This window comes from Sciurus vulgaris (genome assembly GCF_902686455.1).
Source record: "Sciurus vulgaris genome assembly, chromosome: 13".
NCBI classification, from domain to species: domain Eukaryota; kingdom Metazoa; phylum Chordata; class Mammalia; order Rodentia; family Sciuridae; genus Sciurus; species Sciurus vulgaris.
The window spans coordinates 11799497-11824084 of record NC_136474.1 but is presented as its reverse complement, the minus strand read 5'-3'; the positions used below and the strand labels follow the sequence as shown (position 1 = coordinate 11824084).

Below are 24588 nucleotides of genomic sequence, written 5' to 3'. Positions count from 1 at the left end.
CAGTTTTGCCCAGTGAGTCAGAAGAGTATCCACCACCTTATGTGCCACTGTACTCAACTTTGTTAGGACCACTGAGGCAACAGGCTGCCCTTAAGCCCCCTCATCTCCTTCAACACCAGCTACTCCATCCTCTGTGATGTCCTCACAGCCAGAGACTTCTCCAAGACAAAAGACTCATCCTCCATCCTCAGAGACCAAGATGGGAACCTGTCCCAAGACCAGAGTCATGACCCAAATGAGAGCTCTCCAGATGCCCCTACCAGAGACTAGATATTAGGGGCAGTTATGGCTCATCAATAGCTCCCAGAAAAACGCTCAGCAGACACGAGGTCTCACACAAGGGACTTTATTTTATGCGGATGATTCATGTCCGCTTCGGGGGAAAAGGAAAGAAGAAAAGAGAAAGATGGCGCCCGGCCTCTCCCAGATATTGGAATCTCACAGGCTCCGAGGAACCAATAGCATGTTAGGATGTAACGTACGGCAGCGTAAGCCAGAAATTCCTGTAATGTAAGAGGCAGGAAGAATGCAGACTGACAGGTGATGGGGAGGCTGGAAATTCCTGTAATGGGAGAGGTGGGTGGAACGCAGATTGACAGGTGGTTGTGAGGCCGGATTCCTTACATTCCCCCATTTCTATTTTTATAAAAAATAAAAAAATCTTGCTCTCCAGTTCTTTTTGTGACTGATCCCTTATTTCTGCACTAACTGCCTGTCCCCAATTCTGACTTCATTTACCCCTCTAATACTAGGAACTCCTTCACTGCTGTAGGGGAAAGGGGTGATGACAGATCTGACTTCTTTGAGCTGGAAGTAGGCAGCGTGGGGCAAGCAGTTTGGAGGTTCCTTTCGAGAAATCGGGTCAATTGAGGGGTTCATGGTAGAAGTCCGGTTGGGGGGAGAGCAGGCTGTAAAGGCATCTGGGGATGGGTGCTTCTATGGGAGAAGACAAAAAGACATAAGTACTGAAATGAGATTGATATAATATAAATGTTGCAGGATCTGGAACATGCTAATGCATATTATAAAGATGATGGAAGTCGATAATTCCTCACCAGGGGGTGGAAGAACTGAGAAGTTGTTCCCATAACAAGGCCTAGCAAAGGCTGGAGAGGACAGGCCTTTATTTGGGAGCTTTAACATTGTCTAGGTTATCAGGAATATGAACACAACATTTAGTAGAGATCTCTATACTTCTGTTACTAGCAAACATAGATTAAGCCTACCTGTATCTGTAGGCCTTAAACTGACTAAAAACTTCTGACTCTGGCAGTTTCTCTTGATGGTTACTATTATTTTTAAATGCCCAAGAATGGCTATACTTTGGCTTTAACTGATTTGCTAGGTGTTTAAGATCAAGCTGGTCAAAGTGACCTGTTCCTGTCTGTTAAAGAGTCAGCTGAGTTTCGACAGGGGTCACTCATAGAGAACTTAAGAGCAGCTTCTGAGCTCCATTAGTGCCATTTGGTTAGGCAGGGTCTTCTCGATGTTGTGGCTTTCCTTGAAAGCATCAGGGATGTCTCCCTTTTTCCATGACCCTCCTGTGCAGCAGATGCACTGAGTGGCTTTTCCTCTAGCGGCCTCATCAATCTCCTTGGTCAGGAGGTTGTATGACCCAGAGTTGCAAAGCTCCTTGGAGAAGTCCTCTTGTTCCCTGGGTTCAGGCTGACTTTGAGGGCAAGACCCAAATATGGATTTTTCTTGACCTCTGTATTTAATCTCAATCTCTAAGTTTGATCTTAACCATCAAGCAAGACAGTCTCACCAGTCGTAAAGTAAGAGTACTGGGCTTTAGCTTTAATATCTATAACTTTACAGTTATTTGCCCCCCTTTTATCTAATTGGGGTTTACATTATTCTGTAGGTGGTGGCTTACTATTCCAAGTTAATTTATGATGTTAGCTCTTGAAGCAGTACTTCTGCAAAATATTGATCAGGCAACAATTAGCGTTTACAAGGAAAATACAAAATGGAGTCATCAACAGTAAAACATTCAGTTTATGCAATAGCTATTTTGAATTTTGGCTGAGTTCCCATTTGAGATCACAGTAATCTTTACAACAAACATTAAACTTTTGAACACAACTTTAAATGAGTTAAAGTCAGGCTTACTTTGGAGCCATTGTAATGTGTAGCAGGGTGGTGAGGCAGAGCCTTATCTCAGGTAACGTGGGGCTTTTCAGTGAGGGGCAAAGGAGTATATAAACACAGATTTTTGAAGATTAAGCTGAGATCAGATGGAGCTCTGTTCTCTGATGGAAATGTGGATCTAAAGAGTTATGTCAGCAATCTTTATATGTGTGCAATGTTAGGTTATATATACCCTATTGATGACAGATCCTATAATAGAACATTAAATGATAGGTTTACCATTACATGTTTAATTTGGAGAACAGCAGCTTGATAAATTTTCTGCTTTAAAGGCTTGTATACCTGGAAAATATGAACACATTTAATATACAAAGAATAATGTTTTTAAGTATGCTACTCCATGGAATAGCTTTATAAATTAATCAGATGTCTCTAACAAACACATTTGAGTAATCCCATACATGTGGACTCCAATTCACTCATCTTATTGTAGAAAAACCAAGATATTAGACAAGTGTACCAACAGTATTTGCCGTCTCTTTCCTGTTGAAGAAAATTCCTAGAAAAATTGATGTTAGACATTTTATAAACATTAATATTTTATTAATGTGACCAACTAGAGACTTGTGAGTTAATTTTAATGACATTTTACTTCTATTAGTTTACCCAATTTAAATTGAATCTCATTAAATCATGTGAATTAAAATATTTGGATCCATTTTTAAAATTTTAATTTTTATGCATGCTTATATCTAACACAAAAGCAAAGGCCTTGTAATATTTATTTCCATTGCAATGTAATGGATGTTCAAAAATAACTCTAGAGTTGGATAAGAAGAACTGATCAAAAATCATTAACCTAGGTCTGTAGGATCAAAATTGTGAGCTCAAAAATACAGCATTTAAGAAAAACAAAGTCCTAGAAGAAAAATGATAATGGTTATTAATTAAAGCATGAGAAAATGAGAAGAACAGAAAAGTTGAAAGGGAGAAAAGTATTCTGAGTTGTAGCCCAGGAGAAATTTAAAATGGACACTTTTTTTTTTCTTGGGTTTGAAACTGGTCTCCTACTGCACCTTTCTTCATTTACATTTCAATGTAACCCTTGACTGAGATCTGAATCTGAAAGGGGCTAATATGTTCTAGCAGAACTTGATGCTTAGGTCCTTTTAATTTCTTGAGCCTGCAGGGAGAGCTAAGAAGGGAGAAAGAAAAGATTTGAAAATAAGGAATCAGCGAAGAAGAGAACGTGTCCAGGTTTTACTCCCTCCGCGCCAGCCACCTCCCGTAAAGGAGCTAGAATGTGCGTACAGACCACGTGGTGGGGGGACTTGGTGGGCTGAATGGCGGAGTGGAAGGAGAAACAGAATGAGGCAAAGGAGAGGAATGAACAGGAGCTTCTGCAGTAGGGGACCTGTAAGGACATGACTCATCAGCTGGATTAAACTCAGAGAAGAAAGGATTAAAAGGAGGAGGAGAAGCCAAGAGAATGTGTTAGGTTTAGCAAGCAAGAAAGGAAAAACACGAAGGGGAAAAGTTCCTTTCCATTCACCAGGTTGCCCACATATGTACTTAATTATAACTAGTACAATTAGGCATATAATTATACCTAGTACAAAGCTAGAATTTAGGGTGTCATAAATAGACCATTCTGACTTACTATCTAAAGGACAATTTAGCTCTAATTCAGGGAACAGGTGAAGGGGTTTGAGATGATTTAATAAACATTTCAGGGATGAGTTTGCTGGGCTGGATGTCCTGGATCCCATGGTAAACTGAGACCCACCTGGCTAGTGATTATTGGCGTCCCAAGAACCATGGTGCCAGGCAATGAGAGGTTAGAACAGAGGTTTGGTCATCACCAATACCAGTGTCTAACCAGGCATTAGCCGAGAGAGTTTGAAGACCTGGCCAGGATTTCGAGCGAGACGAAAAAATATAAAAGAGCCTCAAACCCTGAGAAAGAATCTGAGCACCATAAAATCAGGAATCCACCCAGCAACTAGGACCAGCTTATGGGGACCAAGGAGGTACCCTCACACCTCTGCAGTCTTGAGAGCACCGGATTTACAGAGGGGGGCCATGGCGGGAGCCGAGGTGGTGGGAGCTGCGGTGACGGCAGAGGCAACTGTGGGAATGGCCGCTTCTCAGATCAGCTGAGATGTGTTTAAGTGGTCAGGGCCTGCCTAAGGGGAACTCACCAATTTTGGAGTCCGGTGTTGTATGCAGAAAACTGGGCATCCAGGTAAATGGAAGGTGAGCCTGTATCCGCGGGTGCTGGGGCTATCAGATGGGATTCCGCTTGCTTAGTCATTGGAAAAACCCATCCTGGGTCTCGACACCAGATGTTAGGGGCAGTTGTGGCTCGTGGATAGCTCCCAGAAAAACTCTCAGCAGACACGAGATCTCACACAAGGGACTTTATTTTATGCAGACGATTCACATCCGCTCGGGGAAAAAGGAAAGAAGAAAAGAGAAAGATGGTGTGCGGCCTCTCCCAGATATTGGAATCTCGTGGGCTCGGAGGAACCAATAGCACGTTAGGACATAATGTGGGAGGCAGGAAGATTACGGCAGCGTAAGCGGGAAATTTCTGTATCGTAAGAGGTGGGAAGAACGCAGACTGACAGGTGATGGGGAGGCCAGAAATGCCTGTAACAGGAGAGGCGGGCGGAACACAGATTGACAGGTGGTTGGGAGGCTGGATTCCTTACACTAAGGACCTACTTACGTTGAGTAGGAGGAAAATGTTTGAAGGGGACAATACCTTTTTGTATATCAGTCTTTCACCTTCACTGATACCTTAAATTAGAAAAATCATACTCCCTCCTACACAGAGAAGCCCCAGGCCATGATTGATCTGATGCAATCCATTATCCAGACCCACTAGCCTACCTGGATGAACTGCTGCCACCTCCTTCTAACTCTATTCAATACAAAGGAGCACCAACAGGTGACCTGAGCAGACTTAAAATGGTTAGAGGAATATGCTCCAGATGCACAAGGCAGCATGGCCTATGCCCAGGCCCAATTCCCTGACATAGATCCAGGGTGGGACCCCAACAAAGCGGAAGACCTCCAAAAGATAAAGAGATATCAAGAAGCCCTTATAGGAGGCCTATAAGAAGGGGGAAGGAAAGTCCTAAATATGAACCAGATATCAGAAGTTCTCCAAAAGCCTGATGAAAGCCCCATTCAGTTCTATGAATGACTGTGTGAGGCCTATTGACTCTTCACTCCCTTTGATCTCAAGGTGCCAGACAACCAGCAGATGGTCAATGCAGCCTTCGTTGAACAGGCCCAGAGTTACATTCACCAGAAAAACTATAAAAACTAGAGGTTTTTCCTGGAAAAAGTTTCAGTGCACTGATTGACGTTGCCACAACAGTTTGTCAATAGAGACCGAGAGACCCAGTGAGAAGCAGACTGAAAGATGAAGAAGATGAATCTCTTTGCATCTGCCCTTACTGCAAACCCAGGAGTCACACAAAGGGGGTCCCACCAGAAACAAACAAACAAATAAACAAACATTAAAATCGGGGCCAAACTGAAGACCAGAGGAAGGTCTGACTGGAAGGACCACCTCGCCTTGGGACTAGACTGAGACCAAACCAATGCACCTACTGCCATCTAGAGGGTCACTGGAAAAATGAATGCCCCCAACTGATGGAAGACAATTGGGCTGCTGCTACTCCTTTCCAGGACAAGAGAGGCCAAGAAATTCACCAGCCCTACAAACAGATCCCCCATGATGCTCAACACCACAGATGCCCCTCTGATGCCCATGACATGTGGGACTGACAGCCATGGAAAATTATGATGATGAGGACTGACTGGGCTCCATCCCTTTGGGCCCCCAGGAGCCTATGGTCTGAATGCTTACAGGGGGCCAATACGACAAAAGCCCTTTGAGGACATTGAATAAGCACTCACCAATGCACCTGGACTAGGACTCCCTGACCTTACAAAGCCTTTCTTTCCATATGTCCATGAATGGTCTGAAATAGCCATAGGAGTCCTGACTCAAATGCTGGAAACATAGCACCATCCAGAGGCCTTTCTATCTAAACAGCTAGACTCTGTGGCCCAAGGTTTGTCACCTTGTTTGTGGGCACTTGCAGGCATGGCCCTTCTGATGTTGGAAGCTGATAAATTGGCTATGGGACAAGAATTGGTTGTCAGAGTTCCTCATTCAATTTTGACACTGTTAGAGTACAAAGAACAATATTGGCCAACTAATGAGATGATGGTCAGATACCAGGGCATGTTATGTGAAAGTCCACACATCCATGTTGAAATCACCTGAACTCTAAACCCAGCAACTCTGCTGCCCATTGAAACTGGACTCCCTGATCACAACTGCATTGAGGTCATGGATGAAGTGTTTAACAGCAGACCAGACCCAGCAGAACAGGACCCTGATGCAGAGTACTTCACAGATGGAAGCAGTTTCATACATCTTGCTGGATATGCAGTAGTCACTCTGGACTCCACTGTTGAGGCAGAACCTCTGCCTCAGGGAACTTTAGCACAAAAGGCAGAACTTATTGCTCTGACTCAAGCACTCCAGTTGGTAGCAGGAATCTGTAAATATCTAAAGGCTTGAAGTATGCTTTCACCACCCTTCATATTCATGGGGCCTTATATAAAGGAAAAGGGCTAATTAACTCAAGAGGAAAAGGCATAAAGTATGGACAAGAAATTCTTAATATTCTGGATACAGTGTGGACTCCCAGAAAAGTCGTGGTTATGTATTGCTGGAGCCACCAAATAGGAAACACTGTGGTTGCTCAGGGCAACCAAAGAGCAGACATGCCAAGGCAAGTGTAGAGTAGAAAGTAGAAGCTTTATTAAAGAAAAGTAAAAGCAGACTTCTCCTGGCTGGAAGAAGGGGACCCAAAGGCAGAATCCATAGGATGAGCAAATCTTGTCATTTTTATAGGTTTTATTCTCCTGTTCTTTCCCCCTTATCTCTTTCCTTCCTGCCTATGTGACTAGGCCCAGTTGGACAGTGGGAGGGCCAAAGTAATTCAGGCAGGTAAGGGCCCAGGGGGCATCAGTTAGCATCTCCTTGTCTGTAGTCCCTGACAAGGGCAGGCAAATTTGGTAATCATTGGGCTCCGGAGATCCTTGATATTCCATTCTCCCAGGGCAGTCTCCAACTTCCAGAGGCAGATGGATTTCATGGCCTCCATTTCCTCGACTTGGCCCAATCCCCTATTTCTACACTAATTGCCTGTCCCCAATTCTGGGGTACTGCAGGCCTTGGATTCCTGGGTATAGGGAATTAGATAAGCCTCTTTACAGCTTCTTAAAAAAACACTCTACACCAAGGAATAACTGCCCTAGTGTGAGAAGGAAAACATACTAAAGGTTTTTAAAATATCAAAAAGGGACCATTTTTTCCAGGTGGTCATATAAATAATAAAATTGCTAAATTCTATGATACTTAAGATCTATATCCCCTATATCAAGTCCCTCTTCTCAGCTTACATACGGAAAAAGATTTAACCTGTTTGTCTCTGAGAGAAAAATAACCCTAAAAATATTCATCCAAAACTGCTGGATAGACAACCTTGGACAAACCAGGTCAATAGCCAATGGCATCTCAGTGAGGAGCTTAGTATAGTAGCTCCATTTTCAAAAGTAATAGAAAACAAGGTCTAATAATTTTCTTTGACATCTGAATCTGTCCTAAAAATAAGAAATTGTTAAAATGCCCTCCCGCATCAAGTTTCTGTTGGAACCACTAATCTCTCTTTCAATTCTTTACAGGTCTTGGTGAAGCTTACATTGAAATGTAAATGGAGAAGCCTGAAAACTCACTAGGAGACCACTCAGACCCAAAGCAGGAGGAGGGGGAAAGAAAAGATTTTCTGAAGTCGATAAAGATATTCTAATTGTGATTTTTGCTGGATTAATTTTTTGCCTTTTAGGGATGATTTTAAAGGTGAATAACAATTTTCAGGACAAAGGTTGGCAACCCAATTTTTTCTGAAGTTTTTCTTTTTATATCTTAAATTCTTAGACAAATTAAATCAAAGTTTAATGCATGTTTGTTCATTGCTGTGGAGCTTCACTTACTGTTCATTGCTATGTAGCTTCACTTACAATAAATCATAAAAATTTTCTTTTTTTGACTGTCAATATATGTGTACACACAATGACTATTTACATGATTTAAAAACTTACAGTTCAATGAGCATGCACACATTTTAAAATTAAAAATGGATCCATATAATTTTAATTCATGTGAATTAATGACTTAATTTATATTGGGTAAACAACAAAAAAATAAAAAAGACTTTCTTATATTTATTAACTCACATTTTTCCAGGTAAAAAGGCTTCTTAATTAATTCACATTTTTTCCAGGTGGTCATATAAATAATAAAATTGTTAAATTCTATGATATTTAAGATCTATATCCCTTGTTCCTAATGGTTTTCTTTTGAAACCGGAAAGAAATTATTAATATTATTATTTACATTTGTTTGATGTCTTGACTTGCAATTAAGAATAAATAAATTTAATTTGAGGTAAATAAAATTAATGTTCTAAGCTTTTATTGAAAGAATGGACATTTTTTAAAGCTGTCTGTTTTATTTCAACTCCCTAAGGTCTCCCTCCTAGTGATGGGAACAAAGCCCTTAAAGCTGTTCCAGGAAAGCCCCAAACAGAGAGTAAATTGAGCAAGACAGTTAAGATACACAGGATATAAGATTACCAGAAATGGTTGACCAGAATCTACGCCCTGTTGTAAAACACTGTGAAATATGTTGTATGTTATCAGCAAACCCAGACCCCTTTTGGAATTTCCCGGCGGCTTTGTTCCCCTTTTCCCCTTCCGTGTGCGACCCCTCCCGATGTGTGGTTTCTGCCTTTATAAACTTGTAAGATTTTTTGCAAGGGACTCAACTCCTCGACTCCTGCGTGAGTCACGAGTTGGGTCCCAGTGCGCTAGAATAAAAGCCTCTTGCTGTTTGCATCAAGCGACACCTCCTGTGGTTGATTGGGGTTGCCGTTGATCCGTGGGGAAGAGGGTCTCCTTTTTGGGGGTCTTACATTTGGGGGCTCATCTGAGATCTGACGGCCCCCCCCCCTCATCCGCGGAGTCAACATTGGAGGTAAGAAGGGGTACCCCGAGGTTGTCTGTCTTTGTCTTGTGTTTTGTTATTTGGTCTGGTCCTGTGAGCATGCTTTCGGTTTTGCAGCCATTTGGCTACTCGTGAGAGTGGCGAACAGTGGTCGGTAGATGTGCCTGGAGGGCCACAGGTTGCCTTGGATGCCCCAAGGGTGGAGGAGAGCAAGGGATGCCTGGTAGTCTCCTAAGGTAAGGGCGCTGATCGGGTTCAATTGTTGGATCAGAGATTGTAAAGATCGCGCCCATCTGATTCTGTTGCATGTTTGTGGCAGACAAGGTGGGGTAAGTGGGTCCTCGTGTCTGTAGCATTTTTGTTTGTGTTTCTAACGATGTAGGAACTGATGATGGGACAGACTGTGACAACCCCTCTTAGTCTGACATTAGACCATTGGGCTGAAGTTAAGGGAAGAGGTCGCGATCTATCACTTGAGATCAAGAAAGGCCCATGGCGGACCTTCTGCTCCTCAGAATGGCCTGCTTTTAATGTAGGATGGCCAGCAGAAGGGACCTTTATAATCTGTCATTCTTGCTGTTAAAGAGATTGTTTTTCAGAAGGAACCTGGAGCCCATCTGAATCAGCAGCCCTACATCGTGGTCTGGCAGGATCTGGTACAAAATCCAACCCCCTGGATTCGACCTTGGGCTGCAAAACCCAAGCCCTGGCCAACCGCACAAATCCTAGCCACCCCATCTCCCAGTTCTTGAGGGAAATCCAGTCACTCAGACCCCCCCAAGAAGATTTATCCCGAAACCCAGGCTGACCACCTTCTCCTTGACTCACCTCCCTCATACCCTCCCACCTCGGTCCCCATAGGGGGTCAGGAAGAGCCAGAAGAACCGCCAGCCTCTGCAGTCACCCCCTCTGCTCCCCCTAACGAGTCTTTGCCGGGGCCCATGCAGGGCACCATGGGGCCTGCATGGGGTACCAGGAGCCGCCTCGGAATAACTCCCAACACCACCATTGCCCTTCCCCTCAGGGCTTATGGGCCCCCACCGGTGGCAACGGATGGTGGACCGGCTCCTCTTCAGCCCCTCCAGTCCTGGCCTTTTTCCTCTGCAGACTTGTATAACTGGAAAACTAATCATCCTCCCTTTTCAGAGGACCCCCAGCGCTTAACCGGGCTGGTGGTCTTTAATGTTCTCTCATCAGCCCACATGGGATGATTGCCAGCAGCTACTGCAGACCCTTTTCACTACTGAGGAGAGGGAGAGGATTTTATTGGAGGCAAGGAAGAATGTACCACGAGCAGATGGATGACCCACCCAGCTCCCCAACATCACTGAGACTGCCTTCCCCCTCTCCAGGCCTGACTGGGATTTCAACACGGCAGAAGGTAGGTAGCAACTGACAGTCTATCGCCAGACTCTAGTGGCCGGCCTCCAAGGGGCAGTGGGACGCCCCACTAATTTGGCTAAGGTGAGAGAGATTCCGTGGCCAGGGGTCACGGAACCCCCATCAGTATTTCTTGAGTGCTTAATGGAAGCTTTCAGGCACTACACCCCGTTTGACCCTACCTCTGAGGGGCAAAGGGCTTCCGTGGCCATGGCTTTTATAGGGCAGTCAGCAATAGATATTAAGAGAAAGTTGCAGAGAATAGAAGGGTTACAAGATTATACCCTACAGGATTTAGTTAAGGAGGCAGAGAAAGTGTATCATAAGAGGGAAACTGAGGAAGAGGAGGAGCAAAGGAAAGAAAAGGAGAGAGAAGAAAGAGAAAACAAAAGGGATCGTAAGCAGGAGAAGAACCTAACACGGGTTTTGGCCACAGTAGTAGGTGAGAAAGGCCAGGAACAAACAGAAGGCAGGGCTAAAAAAAAAAAAGGGTCAGGTAACCTGGGCAACCGCACACCATTAGACAAGGATCAGTGTGCCTACTGCAAGGAGAGAGGTCACTGGGGTAGAGAGTGTCCTAAGAAGAAGACTGGTCCCTCCAAGAAAGTATTAGCCCTAGAAGAAGAAGAAGATTAGCGGGGACAGGGCTCGGAACCCCTCCCCGAGCCTAGGGTAACACTAGAGCTGGAGGGAAAGCCAGTTGAGTTCTTAGTAGATACTGGGGCTCAATACTTGGTCCTACTTGAACTGTCTTGGCCCACCTCCCACAAGAAATTGTGGGTCATAGGAGCTACAGGGCAACAGCAGTACTCATGGACTACCTGAAGAACGGTAGACTTAGGAACGGGATGGGTAACCCACTCGTTTCTAGTCATCTCCGAGTGCCCTGCACCTCTACTTGGGAGAGATCTCCTAACCAAATGGGAGCTCAAATTACCTTCACCCCTGATGGCCCAGAGGTGACCCAAAGCAAGAAAATAACTACTGCCCTGACTGTGCGCCTAGATGATGAACATAGACTTTTTGAGAGACAGGGAGCAAAAATATGTCACATAAATAACTGGTTGAACAGGTATCCAGGGGCATGGGCTGAAATGGCTGGAACAGGACTAGCCACAGAAAGACCACCCATGGTTATAGAGCTTAAGGCCACATCTACTCCTGTGGCTGTACGTCAATACCCTATGACTAAAGAGGCCCGGGAAGGAATTAGGCCCCATATCCAGTGCCTCCTTCAGCAAGGTATCCTAGTGAAGTGTCAGTCACCATGGAACCCTCCCCTGTTACCTGTTAAAAAGACTGGCACAGGAGACTATCGCCCAGTACAGAACTTACGAGAAGTAAACAAGCAAGTACAGGACATCCACCCCAATGTACCTAACCCTTACACTTGCTGAGCTCTTCCCCCGGATCATATTTGGTATACTGTCTTGGACTTAAAGGATGCTTTCTTCTGCCTGTGACTACACCCTTCCAGTCAAAACATCTTCGCATTCGAGTGGAGGGACCCTGACTCTGGAACAACAGGACAATTGACTTGGACTCGATTACCCCAGGGGTTCAAGAATTCCCCGACCCTCTTCGATGAAGCTCTCTACCAAATATTTATCCCACTTCCGTGCCAGCCATCCCCAGGTAACACTTCTGCAGTATGTAGATGACTTACTACTGGCCGGGGCCACAGAGGAGGAATGCCAACGGGGCACGGCACTACTGCTAGAAGAACTTGCCCGCTTAGGATATTGGGCCTCCACCAAGAAGGCCCAGATCTGCCAAAAGGAGGTAATGTACCTGGGGTACGCCCTCAAAAGGGGGCAGAGATGGCTAATGGAGGCCAGAAAACAAACTGTGACTCAGATACCCATTCCTCGCTCACCCCGCCAGGTGCGAGAATTTTTAGGGACTGTGGGGTTTTGCCGCTTGTGGATTCCCGGGTTCGCTACCCTGGCAGCTTCCCTCTATCCTCTGACTAGAGAGGGTGCCTCATTTGAGTGGGGTAACGACCAGCAGCAGGCCTTTGATGACATCAAGAAGGCATTACTATCTGCCCCAGCCCTGGCATTGCCGGACGTAGCAAAGCCCTTCGTCCTATTTGTGGATGAGAGGAAGGGGGTAGCCTGAGGGGTGCTAACCCAGCCTCTAGGGCCATGGAAGAGGCCGGTAGCCTACCTCTCCAAGAAGCTAGACCCTGTTGCTAGTGGCTGGCCTGCCTGTCTGAGGTCCGTGGCAACAGTGGCAGTGTTGGTGAAAGATGCTGACAAATTAATTATGGGACAAAAGCTAACAGTCATTGCCCCTTACTCCTTGGAGAGCATCATCAGACAGCCCCCTGACCGGTGGCTGTCCAACACCCACATGATGCATTACCAGAATCTCCTACTGAATGGAGACAGGATCCAGTTCGGGCCGCCTGCCATCCTCAACCCAGCTACCCTACAACCTGACACGTCCACCCAGGAGAGTGTGCTGCATACCTGTCAAGAGATACTAGCAGAAGAAACGGGGACCCGAAGGGACCTCCAAGACCAGCCCTTACCAGATGCTCAGCTGACCTGGTTCACTGATGGAAGCAGCCACATAATAGAAGGTAAAAGGGTAGCTGGGGCTGCGGTAGTGGATGATGAACAAACTATCTGGGCAAGCAGCCTATCCGAGGGACGTCGGCTCAGAAGGCCAAGTTACTAGCTCTGACTCAGGCTCTGCAGTTGGCAGAAGGAAAAAAAATTAACATCTACACTGACAGCAGGTATGCCTTCACTACTGCCCATGTCTACAGGGCCATCTACCAGCAGCGGGGGCTGCTGACCTTGGCAGGGAAGGAAATCAAAAATAAAGAAGAAATTCTAAGCTTGTTAGAGGCCATTCACCTTCCTAAGAAAGTAGCAATTATTCACTGCCCCGGACACCAAAAATGGGGGTCAAAAGTTGCCGGAGGGAACCAAAGGGCTGACAGGGAAGCCAAGCGGGTGGCTCAAGGACTTAACGTCCTATCCTTGTCAGGGGGAAAAACTGAGGTCTCACGCTAAGGATGCGGTATACCCCTCTATTAGGAACTTTGAATATTCAGAACTAGACCTTGAGGAAATGGACAGATTAGGATTTCGCCTGGAGACTCCAGAGGGGATCTGGGAAACCTCCGAAGGAAAAAGAATTATCCCTGAAAAACAGGCGATCATTATTCTCAGACACCTTCAAAAGTTAACTCATCTGGGCCCAAAACATTTAAAAACTCTTGTCCAGTCTTCACCATATTACATCATGAAGCTCCGGGAGCTTGCAGATACAACTGTAAAAAAATGCAAGTCTTGCCAGATGGTGAATGCCCAGCCCAGCAAGCTACCTTACAGAAACAACTCCGAGGAGACCGTCCTGGGAGTTACTGGGAAGTGGACTTTACTGAGGTAAAACCAGCCAGGTATGGATACAGATACTTAATAGTATTCATAGATACATTTACAGGATGGGTTGAAGCCTTTCCTACCAAGAAGGAGAATGCTCAGGTGGTGGCCAAAACAATACTAGAAGGCATCTTCCCAAGGTTCGGGGTGCCCAAGGTAATCGGGTCAGACAACGGCCCTGCGTTTGTTGCCCAGGTAAGTCAGGGACTGGCCAAAATCCTGGGGCTAAATTGGAAATTACATTGTGCTTATAGGCCCCAAAGCTCAGGGCAGGTAGAAAGAATGAATAGAACTTTAAAAGAGGTCATGACCAAATTATCCTTAGAGTCTGGCATAAGAGACTGGACAGTCCTCCTTCCCTTTGCTTTGTTTCGGCTGCACAATACCCCTGGCTCCCTCAAGCTAACTCCTTTTGAAATCCTTTATGGGACTCACCCCCCACTCATTACCATACAACACCTTCCTTCCCCAGAATCTTACCCCTCTCAATCTCTGTACACCAGATTAAAAACCCTTGAGACTGTCTGTAAGGCCCCCAAAAAGGAAACCCCAACTCTGTCCCATGGATCCACGGCAACCCCAATCAACCGCAGGAGGCGTCACTTGATGCAAACCACAAGAGGTGTTTATTCCAGCGCGCTGGGACCCAACTCGAGGAGTCGAGTCCCTAGCAGAAAATCTTGTAGGTTTATAAAGGCAGAGACCACACATCGGGAGGGGTCCCACATGATAGGGAAAAGGGGGACAAAGCTGCCGGGAAATTTCAAAGGGGGTCTGGGTTTGCTGAAAACATACAACATGTTTCACAATGTTTTACAACAGGGCGTAGGTTCTGGTCAATAGTTTCTGGTAATCCTACTGTTTGAGCACTATCTAGCTATCTGGCTCAATTTACTCTTTTACTCTCTGTTTGGGGCTGTTTCTTGGAACAGCTTTAGGGGCTTTGTTCCCATTACTGGGAGGGTGACCTTAGGGAGTTGAGACAATGGGAGGGAGACCTTAGGGAGTTGAGATAACTGGGAGGGTGACCTTAGGGAGTTAAGATAACTGGGAGGGTGACCTCAGACAGCTTAAAAAAATGTCCATTCTTTCATGTGCAGAGGGAGGTGTGGAATCGGTTGGCCAAGGCCTACAAGCCTGGGGACCTGCAAGTACCTCCTCAGTTCCGGGTCGAAGACTCAGTGTACATCCAGCGCCACCGTGTGGCCAGACTGGAACCAAGGTGGAAAGGACCATACATAGTGCTGCTCACTACTCCAACTGCAGTAAAAGTCGAGGGCATCGCCGCCTGGATTCACGCTTCACATGTCAAGCCTGTACCACCACCAGACACAACGTGGAAAGTGGAAAAATTGGACAACCCCCTCAAGCTCCGCATCCACCGTGTTCCTGCTCCTGTTGATGCACCTCCCACCAATAAGTAGTCCTAACCCTCATGCCCCCCAATGACTAACATGGCAGGTTCTCTCCCAGACTGGAGATATAATATGGAGCACCACCAGGGAGAAACCCCTTTGGGCTTGGTGGCCGTCCCTAACCCCAGACATCTGCGCCTTAGTAGCTGGGTTAGATAATTGGGACATCCCTACCCTGACTTCTGAGGAGGCCCGTATGTTGGCCAACATCACCCAGGCCTTTCAGGGGAGCAAAATACCACCTAGTTGAAGGGTACAACCCAGGCTGTAACTACCCACGCTCCCATGACAATCTAAAACAGACCCCTTTCTATGTCTGCCCCTGGGATGGGAGGTCACAAAATATGGCAAGGACGTGTGGAGATATAGACCATTATTATTGCTCCGCATGGGGGTGTGAGACTACTGGCAACACTTATTGGTGCCCCACCTCCTCCTGGGATTTAATAACTGTACAGCAAAATCTTACAGCAGCCAACTGTAACAACCAAGGGTGGTGTAACCCTCTGAACATCTCCTTCACGGAAAAAGGAAGGCTATACTGCTTTTACTCCTCACTTTTGGGCCCTGCATCCTAAATTGCCTAGTCACCTTCATCAGGGAGAGAATAAGTGCTGTACAGGTACTAATGCTCAGGCAACAATACCAGTCCCTCCGCCAAGGAAATAGCTTCAGAGAAGAGTATATAGAGACAGAAGTTCCATGATTAGAACTTACCAAAAAGCAAATGGGGGAATGAAAGAATGGACTTTTTTAAGCTCTCTGTTTTATCTCAACTCCCTAAGATCTCCCTTCCAGTGATGGGAACAAAGCCCTTAAAGATGTTCCAGGAAACAGCCCCAAACAGAGAGTAAATTGAGCAAGACAGTGCTCAGACAGTTAAGATACACAGGATATAAGATTACCAGAAACTGTTGACCAGAATCTACACCCTGTTGTAAAACATTGTGAAACATGTTGTATGTTATCAGCAAACCCAGATCCCCTTTAGAATTTCCCGGCGGCTTTGTTCTCCTTTTCCCCTTCCGTGTGCGACCCCTCCCGATGTGTGGTTTCTGCCTTTGTAAACTTGTAAGATTTTCTGCTAGGGACTCAACTCCTTGACTCCTGTGTGAGTCACGAGTTAGGTCCCAGCTCACTGGGATAAAAACCTCTTGCTGTTTGCATCAAATGACACCTCCCGTGGTTGATTGGGGTTGCCGTCGATCCGTGGGACAGAGTTAGGGTCTCCTTTCTGGGGGTCTTACATTATTACAGGAGATACTTAATTGATTTACAATAATGGGATGCTAAAAGATCACCGACTGGAATATCATCTACTAAATATGACATCATCAGATACTTTTTTTAAAAATTGTAAACAAATGGGATACATGTTGTTTCTCTGCTTGTACATGGCATAAAGGCATACCATTTGTGTAATCATAAATTTACATAGAGTAATGTTTGATTCATTCTGTTATTTTTTCCCTTCCCCGCACCCCTCCCACCGCTCTTTACCCTCTATACAGTACTTCCTTCCTCCATACTTGCCCCCCTCCCTAACCCTAACTCTAACCCTAACACTAACCCTTCCCTCCCCCCCATTATGTGTCATCTTCCACTTATTAGCGATATCATTCGTCCTTTGGCTTTTTGAGATTGGCTTATCTCACTTAGCATGATATACTCCAATTTCATTCATTTGCCTGCAAATGCCATAATTTTATCATTCTTTATGGCTGAGTAATATTCCATTGTATATATATACCACAGTTTCTTTATCCACTCATCAATTGAAGGGCATCTAGGTTGGTTCCACAGTCTGGCTATTGTGAATTGAGCAGCTATGAACATTGATGTGGCTGTATCTCTGTAGTATGCTGATTTTAAGTCCTTTGGGTATAGGCCAAGGAGTGGGATAGCTGGGTCAAATGGAGGGTCCATTCCAAGTTTTCTAAGGAATCTCCACACTGCTTTCCAGAGTGGCTGCACTAATTTGCAGCTCCACCAGCAATGTATGAGTGTACCTTTCTCCCCACATCCTCTCCAACACCTGTTGTTGCTCGTATTCTTGATAATCGCCATTCTAATTGGGGTGAGATGGAATCTTAGGGTGGTTTTGATTTGCATTTCTCTTCTTACTAGAGATGTTGAACATTTTTCCATATGTTTGTTGATTGCTTGCAGATCTTCTTCTGTGAAGTGTCTATTCATTTCCTTAGCCCATTTGTCGATTGGATTATTTGAATTCTTGGAGTAGAGTTTTTTGAGTTCTTTATAGATTCTGGAGATTAGCGCTCTATCTGAAGTATGATTGGCAAAGATATTCTCCCACTCTGTAGGCTCTTTCTTCGCATTGCTGATAGTTTCCTTTGCTGAGAGAAAGCTTTTTAGTTTGAATCTATCCCAGTGGTTGATTCTAGCTTTTATTTCTTGTGCTATGGGAGTCCTGTTAAGGAAGTCTGATCCTAGACCAACAAGGTGAAGATTTGGACCTACTTTTTCTTCTATAATCTGCAGGGTCTCTGGTCTGATTCCAAGGTCCTTAATCCATTTTGAGTTGAGTTTCGTGCATGGTGAGAGATATGGGTTTAGTTTCATTCTGTTGCATGTGGATTTCCAATTCTCCCAGCACCATTTGTTGAAGAGGCTATCTTTTCTCCACTGCATATTTTTGGCACCTTTGTCTAATATGAGAAAATTGTATTTATTTGGGTTTGTGTCCGTGTCCTCTATTCTGTACCATTGATCTACCTTTCTATTTTGGTACCAATACCATGGTTTTTGTTACTATTGCTTTGTAGTAGAGTTGAAGATCTGGTATTGCAATACCCCCTGTTTCACTCTTCCTGCTAAGGATTGCTTTAGCTATTCTGGGTTTCTTATTCTTCCAGATGAATTTCATAATTGCTTGCTCTATTTCTGTAAGGTACGTCATTGGGATTTTAATTGGAATTGCATTGAATTTGTATAGCACTTTAGGTAGTATGGCCATTTTGACAATATTAATTCTTCCTATCCAAGAACATGGAAGATCTTTCCATCTTCTAAGGTGTTCTTTAATTTCTTTCTTTAGTGTTGTATAGTTCTCATTGTAGAGGTCTTTCACGTCTTTTGTGAGATTGATTCCCAAGTATTTTATTTTTTTCGAGGCTATTGTGAATGGGGTAGTTTTCCTAATTTCTCTTTCTGAAGATTCATCACTTATGTATAAAAATGCGTTGGATTTATGAGCATTGATCTTGTAACCTGCTACTTTACTGAATTCACTTATGAGTTCTAAGAGTTTTCTGGTGGAAATTCCAGGTTCCTCTAAATATATAACCATATCATCAGCGAACAGGGATAGTTTGAGTTCTTCTTTTCCAATTCGTATCCCTTTAATTTCTTTGGTTTGTCTAATTGCTCTGGCCAGAGTCTCAAGAACGATGTTGAATAGAAGTGGTGAAAGAGGGCATCCCTGCCTTGTTCCACTTTTTAGGGGGAATGCTTTCAGTTTTTCACCATTTAGAATGATATTAGCCGTGGGCTTAGCATAAATGGCCTTTACAATGTTAAGGAATGTTCCCACTATCCCTATTTTTTCTAGTGTTTTGAGCATGAAGGGGTGCTGTATTTTATCAAATACTTTTTCTGCACCTATTGAAATAATCATGTGATTCTTGACTTTAAGTCTATTAATATGGTGAATTACGTTTATTGATTTCCTGATGTTGAACCAACCTTGCATCCCTGGGATGAAACCCACTTGATCATGGTGCACTATCTTTTTAATATGTTTTTGTATGCGATTTGCTAAAATTTTGTTGAGAATTTTTGCGTCGATGTTCATTAAGGATATTGGTCTGAAATTTTCTTTCCTTGATGAGTCTCTGTCTGGTTTAGGTATCAGTGTGATATTGGCTTCATAGAATGAGTTTGGGAGGGTTCCCTCCTCTTCTATTTTATGGAACACTTTGAGAAGTATTGGAATGAGCTCTTCTTTAAAGGTTTTGTAGAACTCGGCTGAGAACCCATCTGGTCTCAGACTTTTCTTTGTTGGTAGGCTTTTGATGACTTCTTCTATTTCAGTACTTGAAATTGGTCTATTTAAATTGTGTATGTCCTCCTCGTTCAGTTTAGGCAATTCATATGTCTCTAGAAACCTGTTGATGTCTTCGAAATTTTCTATTTTGTTGGAGTATAGATTTTCAAAATAGCTTCTAATTATGTTTTGTATTTCAATCCTGTCTGTTGTGATATTTCCTTGTTCATTCCGAATTTTAGTGATTTGGGTTTTCTCTCGTCTTCTCTTTGTTAGTGTGGCTAAAGGTTTATCAATTTTGTTTATTTTTTCGAAGAACCAACTATTTATTTTGTCAATTTTTTGTATTGTTTCTTTTCTTTCAATTTCATTGATTTCAGCTCTGAGTTTAACTATTTCCTGTCTTCTACTACTTTTGGTGCTGTTCTGCTCTTCTTTTTCTAGGGCTTTGAGCTGTAGTGTTAGGTTGTTTATTTGTTGAGTTTTACTTCTTTTATTAAATGCGCTCTATGAAATAAATTTCCCTCTAAGTACTGCTTTCATAGTGTCCCAGAGATTTCGATATGATGTTTCTTTGTTCTCATTTACCTCTAAGAATTTTTTAATTTCCTTCCTAATATCTTCTGTTATCCATTCATCATATAATAGCATATTGTTTAATCTCCAGATGTTGGGGTAGCTTCTGTGTTTTACTCTTTCATTTATTTCTAACTTCAATCCATTATGATCTGATAGAATACATGGTAGTGTCTCTATCTTCTTGTATTTGCTAACATTAGCTTTGTGGCATAATATATGGTCTATTTTAGAGAAGGATCCATGTGCTGCTGAGAAGAAAGTGTATTCGCTCTTGGTTGGATGGTATATTTTATAAATGTCCGTTAAGTCTAAATTATTGATTTTGTTATTGAGATCTATGGTTTCTTTGTTCAATTTTTGTCTGGAAGATCTGTCCAGTGGTGAGAGAGGCATGTTAAAATCACCTAGTATTATTGTGTTATGGTCTATTTGGTTTCTGAAATTGAGAAGGATTTGTTTGACATACATGGATGAGCCACTGTTTGGGGCATAGATGTTTATGATTGTTATATCTTGCTGATTTATGCTTCCCTTAAGCAGTATGAAATGACCTTCTTTATCCCTTCTGACTAACTTTGGCTTGAAGTCCACATTATCTGAAATGAGGATGGATACTCCAGCTTTTTTGCTGAGTCCATGTGCATGGTATGTTTTTCCCCATCCTTTCACCTTTAGTCTCTGGGTATCTTTTTCTATGAGGTGAGTCTCTTGCAGGCAAGATATTGTTGGATCTTTCTTTTTAATCCAATCTGCCAGTCTATGTCTTTTGATTGATGAATTCAGGCCATTAACATTCAGGGTTATTATAGAGATATGATTTGGTTTCCTGGTCATTTGGTCCATTTTTTCAATTTTATTTATTTATTTGTTTGACACAACTTGTTTCCTCCTTTATTTGACAATTCCTTTAGGATAATTCCTCCCTTTGCTGATTTGCTTCTTTGTTTTTCATCTCTTCCTCATGGAATATTTTGCTGAGAATGTTCTGTAATGCTGGCTTTCTTTTTGTAAATTCTTTTAGCTTTTGTTTTTCATGGAAGGATTTTATTTCATCGTCAAATTTGAAGGTAAGTTTTGCTGGGTATAAGATTCTTGGTTGGCATCCATTTTCTTTCAGGGCTTGAAAAATGTTGTTCCAGGCCCTTCTAGCTTTTAGGGTCTGGATTGAAAAATCTGCTGATATCTGTATTGGTTTCCCCCTGAATGTAATTTGGTTCTTTTCTCTCACAGCCTTTAAAAGTCTGTCTTTATTTTGTATGTTAGGTATTTTCATTATAATGTGCCTTGGTGTGGGTCTGTTGTAATTTTGTGTATTTGGAGTCCTATAAGCCTCTTGAACTTGATTTTCCATTTCATTCTTCAGATTTGGGAAATTTTCTGATATTATTTCATTGTTAAAATGTTCATTCCTTTGGCTTGTTTCTCTAGGCCTTCCTCAATCCCAATAATTCTTAAATTTGGCCTTTTCATGATATCCCATAGTTCTTGTAGATTCTGTTCATGATTTCTTACCATCTTCTCTGTTTGTTCAACTTTGTTTTCAAGGTTAAATATTTTGTCTTCAATGTCTGAGGTTCTGTCTTCCAGGTGTTCTATCCTATTGGATATGCTTTCTATGGAGTTTTTAATTTGGTTTATTGTTTCCTTCATTTCAAGGATTTCGGTTTGGTTTTTTTTCAATATCTCTAACTCTTTATTGAAATGATCTTTTGCTTCCTGTATTTGCTCTTTTAATTGTCGATTGGTGCGATCATTCAATGCTTGCATTTGCTCTTTCATCTCATCATTCAGTGCATGCATTTGCTCTTTCATCTCATCGTTTGCTTCTCTGATCATTTTAATTATGTACATTCTGAACTCCTTTTCTGTCATTTCTTCTGCCATGCTGTCATTAGGTTTTATTGATGTAACATCTAGATTTGTTTGCAGCATTTTCTTTCCTTGTTTTCTCATATTGTTCAGGTATCAGTGGACTGCTGAGATATTGCAGATTTCCTCTATTGACTTACAATGTCCCTGAAGATTTCTATATATATCCCCTCTTAGCCTTCAGTAGGCTGAAGTTTTGGAGGAAGTTGATAATGCGGTGCTCCACAAGGAAGCTCCCTCTCTAGGAGTGGTGGCCTTCATGTGGGGTATAATCCCTGCTAGTGGGCAGAGGTGCCTCCACTTGTTGACCAATGGTCATCCAAAGGGGACCTAGGCTGCGGGCTGAGGCAAGGCCTGTTTGGACCTGAGTCTCTGGTTTTACCGTCCTTGTGGGGAAACCTCACCCGGCAGGGAAGACTCACCCGGTGGGGAGGTGTCGCTGGTCAGTTCCCTCCTAGAGGTTCCCCTCAATTTACAGCTACCGCCTGGGCTGGGCTGCCTTCCTCTGCAAAGTTCCCAGGAGCCCGGCCCTACCTCCTGGATCTGGGAGCCTCACCCTTTGCAGATGAATCTCCTTAGGCTGCCCCTCCTCAGAGAATCTGCCCGCAGGCCTGGAACCTTCCCTCCGCCCTAAGCCTGTCTCTGTGTGGCTCTTCCACCAAGAAGCCTCCTAGATCCTGGGACCCTGCTCTGCACCTAATCGCCTGGCTATGGGGCCCCTCCTCTGAGCAGCCACCTGGGGCCCCGTACAATCGCTCTGAGTCCCAGAGTCCCGCCACACGCCTCTTCCTCCAGACTGCCACCCAGTATTCCGGTGCGGTCACTAGGAGTCCAAGAAACTCACTGCGTGCCTCTTCCTCCCACCAACCACCTGTAGCCCTGGGCAATCAATCACTCTGAGTCGAAGTGACCCTCCCCGTTCCTCCTCCTTCTCCAGATAACCCCCCGCATGTTCAGGAGCAGTCGCTCTGAGTGGCTCTGAATCCACGTGACCCGCTGCACGAGTCCTCCGGGCAACCGCCCGGAGCTCTGGTGCGGCCACTCAAGACCAAGCGTCCCACCACGCTTCTCCTCTAGGCAGCCCCCCTGTGTTCAGGAGCTGTCACTTTAAGTCCAAACAACTCACCACTCGCCTTCTCCTCTGAGCAGCCGCCTGGAGCTCTAATGCAGTCACTGCGAGTCCACACGACCCGCTGCACTCCTCCTCCTCCTCCTCCTCCGGGCAGGCCCCGGGGTTCAGAAGCGGTCTGAGTCCAAACAGCTCGCCACGCAGCCCCTCCTCTGGCAACCGCCTGTAGCTCTGGTGTAGTCACTCTGAATCCAAGCGGCCGCGCTCCTCTTCCTTGTCGTCCTCAGGGCAGGCCCCAGTGTTCAGAAGCAGTCGTTCTGAGTCCAAACTGCTCACCACACGGCTTCTCCTCTGGCAACCGCCTGTAGCTCTGGTGCAGTCACTCCGAATCCAAGTGGCCACGCTCCTCCTCCTCCTCAGGGCAGGTCCTGGTGTTCTGAGTCCACACAGCTCTCCTCGCCACTCCTCCCCTGGGCAGCCGCCAGAGCCCCAGTGGTTGCTCCGAGTCCCAGCGCTGTGCCAAGCAGCCTCCTCTACGGCGCTCCCAGTTGTCCGAGTTCACTGCTCCAGCGGGGGGAGGGGCGTCTTGCCAGCAGCTCTACTTCACAAAGTTTCCTGCGTTCCGGGACCACCGTCACATCTGGGACGCCTTCCCAATGGGTGAGAGTCACCCGGCTGCTTTGTGTTTGTCCCAAGTGTCTCAATATCTCCTCTTTTGAATCCTGAGTCCTGGGGCAACATGAAATGCAGCCACCCTCTAGGCCTCCATCTTGAAACCTCCCATCAGATACTTTTTAACTAAAATACATTTAAACATTAGACATTTGTAATTTGGTTAATATAAAGAAGGTCTAAAGTTCCTTTATTCTCTATGTTCTCATTGAGAATCAAGATACTAGCACTTAAACTATCAGACGTGACATGTATTTTAAAAAAATTGTTTTTTCACTTGATTAAATAGAAGACATGTTGAATGAATTAAAACACAATTTGTACAAAATAATTTTCAAAAGCTTTACATGTAATTAAATTGGCAATATATAAGTAACACAATCAGCTAAGGTTATTGAAAGTTTTTATTCTGTAAATTCTTTGTTTCTATCATAAAAGCTATTTATAAATATAATTGGACCTTCTAACTAAAGGATAGAAGAATAATAAAATACTTAAAACATGAATTTCTGTTTCTAATAAAATAATTTCTTATGCCTGTTGAATTTCTATCATTATATAAAAAAAGGCTAATTTCAAAGACATTATGGTTTCTACAATATTGGTTAAACAATAACTGTTATTTTAAAATATCACCTTGCATTCCAAAATTTAAATTTCTCTTTAAAGTCTAAATTTGATTAGTATAAAAATATCAAAGGCTGTATTTTAATTAACCATGGTAATTAGTATTGATTGTTATGTTAATTATATTCTTGTTTTCCAGATACAGAAATCTTTAAAATATAAGATTTAAAGAAACATTTTATTAAGTTGATGCTCTCTAAACTAGAGCTTTTTTAATAATGGTCTCTTGCAGACTTATATAATAATAACAAATTAATTAAAAATTAATATATTTAATATTTTAAAATTTAATAAGTATGTTATACACTTTTTATATTGCTCTCTATACTAAGAAGTAAACTTAGCTATATTTTTAGAGGACATTCAGGAGATACTGGCTTAATTAA

At 43.7% G+C, this 24588-nt stretch overlaps 1 long non-coding RNA gene across 1 annotated transcript in view; it reads left to right on the top strand.

Annotated features, from left to right (window-relative positions):
• The first annotated feature begins 721 nt into the window (after window positions 1–721).
• The window catches only part of LOC306643021, a 657668-nt gene continuing 633801 nt past the window's right edge, over window positions 722–24588 (top strand). Inside the window, exon 1 of the long non-coding RNA XR_013758781.1 lies at window positions 722–822. This is a non-coding gene — a long non-coding RNA (uncharacterized lncRNA). The remainder of the gene's footprint in view (window positions 823–24588) is intronic.